Raw genomic sequence first — 4,498 nt, forward strand, 5'->3', positions numbered from 1 at the left:
CTGAAGCAGTAAGGTTTTTGGTTTTTTTTTTTGTTTTTGGAAGGACTATAGGCCTCGGGTTACTGGAACCGAGGCCGTATGTTCCACCCTACTGCCTCGGTTATAGCTTGAACCGAGGCAGTAGAGGTATTTTTTTTTACGCAGTACTTTCTGCCTCTGGTGTGGTCATAACAGAGGCATAAGTTGCTTTTCTACCTCGGTTTTTACACTAACCGAGGCATATCAGCTTGTTTTTTTCAAAAAAATCAGGTCTGTTTCTGCAACATTCCCAACAACAGAAACAGACCTGCATATATATTTACAGCTAGAACAATCGAGAATAATCCAGAAACGTATATTTTTAATGAAAATGATAATAAAACATAAATACATTCAATTGAATCATAAATCAACTTCTTATAAGCATAAATCAATCCAATTATAATCATAAATCAAGTTTGAAGCATAAATCAATGTAATGTACAAAGTTAAACTAATAGTAATGTAGATAAGCATGAGACAACTTAGAAACATAAACTTAGAACTTACTATATCCTAATAACTTACTATATCCTAATATCTACTATATACTATTATCACTACAATAAAAACGCATATTACTGAAGGTTAATTAGCGACGACCTTCAGGCCTTCGGTAATGTATTGGTGAAATTAAATTACGAAGGCTTTTTGCTCTTCGGTAATATCTTCGATGCTTTAACTTCAAAAGTTGAGCATTTCTTCTTCAAATTTCCCAAAAGTAGAACAACCTCCCTCCCTTATGTCGAAACTCACTCCTTGAGTTAGGGTTGCGACCTTCGTGGCGGTCAGCCGGTTCGATGTTGTGGTTTGATGGCGCGAGTTGGTGGTGTGGACGCTGACGGAGGTTCGTTGTTGGGTGACGCTCTTCCATTTCCTACTCTCTGTTCGAAGCAGTTTTTTGGTTTAAAGCGTGGGTTGTCGTCCTAAGGCGGTTTGAAGTGGTTATTGTTGCGGACGCTGACGGCGGTTCGTTGGTGGCTGGTTTGTGGCTAGGGTTCGGGGGTTTTGGTCCTTGTGAGTGTTGCGACAGGTTCCAAGTCCTCTCTGCTTCTCAGAGAGAGGCAGGTTCAGTCCTACTCGCTACTTCGTCGAAGAGGTCATCGGCTTTGATGAGACCGATCTCTACCGCTCATGGGTTCAGGTATGCTCTTTCGCTCTCCCTTTCTTTCTGATTCCGCTCATTCACTTCTTTCCGATGATCTTCTCCTTTTCGTTTTATAGGCTTCATCCACCAGGAGTCCTCAGGAGAGGAACACCAGGTTGGAGAACATGTGCTGGCGGATTTGGAACCTCGCTCGTCAGAAGAAGCAGGTTCGATCATCGACTCTCAATTCTCAATTCTTGATTCTCGATTCTCGATTCTCAATCCCGTCGATTATAATTATTATCAATTATGTGTTGTGATTTTTCTGCTTGATGATGTCTATTGATCGTGCTGTGTGTGTTGTGATGGATTTGAGTAGTTGGAGAGTGAGGCGGCGCAGAGAGTGAACAAGCGCCGCTTCGAGCACGAGCGAGGGCGGAGGGAAGCCACCGCGGATATGTCGGAGGACTTGTCGGAAGGAGAGAAGGGAGATCCGGTCAGTGACGCGTCAGCTCACGGCGATGCCAATAGAGCCAGGCTTCCCAGAATCAGTTCTGCAGATGCCATGGAGACTTGGGCCAACAGTCAGAAAGGGAAGAAGCTCTACATTGTACTCGTCAGGTAGGTGTCCTTCACCTCTGTCTTTTTGCTTTTGTTTTTATTGTAATGAATGTGTAATTGAATCGAGCTCTGATGATAAGTGGATTGATATTGAAGTTAGACTGTTTGTTTCTTTATTCTGCTGTGTAGAGTATAATATTCCTATATTTCAATTCTTCCACAAAAATACATAAATCATAACACTCAATGCATATATATTCAGTGTCGTCAAGAATGAACGACAAGTTAATTATTAAAGAAAATCATTTCCACCATCTTAAAAGTGTATAATATTCCTATATTTTACTATAAGAACAACAAGTAAGAAAAACATAAATAGTTATATTTTTGGCAATTAATGATTTCATGGAATATGCTTGCAAAACTTTTATATCAAATATATGAGAATGTAATATTTCTAATTTTAGTTTCATGAGAATCTTTCTTGATACATTTTGAAAAAGAAATTAATGTTTAATAAATCCAAAACCATGTTACAGACCCTTTTATAAATTTTATGACTCTGGATATATATATATATATATATCTCGTAGTTTTCATATAATTATTAAGGAAACTTACAATATCCAAACCTTGATTGAAACTTGCTTCGATGGAATGAAGGGTGTTTTTCCAAACTAAAATTATTACAGTTAAAGAAAAATCAAAATTTGAAAACTATACTTAGACTTGGGCCAACAATCAGAAAGGGAAGAAGCTCTACATTGTACTCGTCAGGTAGGTGTCCTTCACCTCTGTCTTTTTGCTTTTGTTTTTATTGTAATGAATGTGTAATTGAATCGAGCTCTGGTGATAAGTAGATTGATATTGAAGTTAGACTGTTTGTTTCTTTATTCTGCTGTTCAGAGTGTAATCTGTGTATTCGCTGATTAGATTAAGCTATGATTGGTTTGATTTCGTTATTTGATTTTAACAAGAAGGGGCATATGTGTGCAGAATTCATGGCCTAATACGAGGTGAGAATATGGAGCTAGGACGTGATTCTGATACCGGTGGTCAGGTAGCGCTTTCATTTTTATTTGTTTTTTAATTTCTTCGAAATGCTGATTTTAATTTATATACAAAATAGACTTATTTAAAACAACTCGTTTCAGCTTTTGATAGAAAGTTTATTCCAACTTTTTTTAGTTTTCTTTTTCTGCTAGTGTTCAGGGAAAAACTTATCCAAAAAGGATCTTTGTCTTCCTTTTGTTTTTTCACACTGCCAGTATGTGCAAACTAAAATCTTTCCATCTGTCTTTGTTTCTGCTGAATAGGTTAAGTATGTGGTGGAACTAGCGAGGGCATTGGGGTCTATGCCAGGAGTTTATCGGGTTGATTTGCTAACTAGACAAGTGGCGGCTCTGGATGTAGATTGGAGTTATGCGGAGCCAACAGAAATGTTGACACCAAGAGACGCGGATGATTATGGAGATGACATGGGAGAGAGTAGTGGTTCTTATATTGTTCGTCTTGCATTTGGTCCGAGAGATAAATATATTCCGAAAGAACTTCTCTGGCCATACATTCCTGAATTTGTTAACGGAGCACTTAACCACATTATACAGATGTCCAAATCTCTTGGGGAACAGATTGGCAGCGGGCGTGCTATCTGACCAGTCGCCATCCATGGACATTATGCAGATGCAGGTGACTCTGCTGCTCTTTTAGCTGGCGCCTTAAATGTCCTATGCTTTTTACTGGGCACTCGCTTGGCCGTGATAAGTTGGAACAACTTCTGAAGCAAGGTCGACTATCGAGAGATGAAATAAATGCAACTTACTAGAAATTTATGGTTTATTATGTGTATTTTTCTGGTTGGTATATATATATATATATATATATATTTTAGTGCACTGGGTTTTATGATGTTTAGACCGTGACTGGATGTGCTTAGGTGTTTGGAAAACTTATATAAGGATCATCTTTAAACAACATAATGTTGATGCGAAATTAATATATACTTGAATATGTTGGATGAAATATGATGTAGGGAAATGATTATAGCGTTGCATATTCCCTGGTTGTTGTAGTTCTACTTACATTTATAAACTACATCAAAGCAGATCATAAACTACACCATAATTGGTTACTGGACAGCAGAAAATTCGTCCTTCGGAAATTACCGAAGGCTTTTGGCCCTCGGTAATTACCGAAGGGCAAAAGCCCTCGGTAAATGTTAGCGACAAGGGATTTACCGAGGGCTCTTTGGCCGTCGATAAGCCTTCGGTAATTATCTTTTACCGACGGTTTTGGGCTGTTTCCGAGGGCTTCTGGCCTTCGGTAATGCCCTTTTTTTTTGTAGTGTATATAAATGAATTATATATTTAGCCAGTGCTTTCCTCACAAGTTGAAGTGACTTTTCTGGAATTGGAGCAGTCTTATTGAATCTCTGCATAAAATACAATGATTTAACTTAGTGTATTTGAAATCTAAACTATAGGGAAAATAAAATTGAAACCTAAATAATACCGTTTCCCATCCACTGGTGTAATGTGCACGAATAATGGTCATCATCCAAAACATGACGTAGTAACCACATTCATATGACCCCGTTTGTATATTGCACTACAATATATCATCATAATTATAAAATGTTAAGTAACATCAATTGAATGGAACCAAATGTAACAAAGTACGGACTAAAATACCAAACCTTAAGGGCAACCCATGCAAGCTTTTTAGCTGTAGCAGTAGATCTCCCAGATAACATCATATGTGTTGCAAGGGAACTATTAAAAACAATTCCTTTAGCATACATTTATATAAAAAAAAAGTCAAAACATTGAGATT

General features: G+C 37.8%; 1 pseudogene; it reads left to right on the forward strand.

Moving 5' to 3' along the window:
* The first annotated feature begins 1,290 nt into the window (after positions 1 to 1,290).
* LOC148195862 (putative sucrose-phosphate synthase) lies at positions 1,291 to 3,491 on the forward strand (annotated as a pseudogene).
* The last annotated feature ends 1,007 nt before the right edge of the window (positions 3,492 to 4,498 follow it).

Source organism: Vigna umbellata, chromosome 7 (genome assembly GCF_029865625.1).
Source record: "Vigna umbellata cultivar VRB3 chromosome 7, Vumbellata_1.0, whole genome shotgun sequence".
Classification (NCBI taxonomy): domain Eukaryota; kingdom Viridiplantae; phylum Streptophyta; class Magnoliopsida; order Fabales; family Fabaceae; genus Vigna; species Vigna umbellata.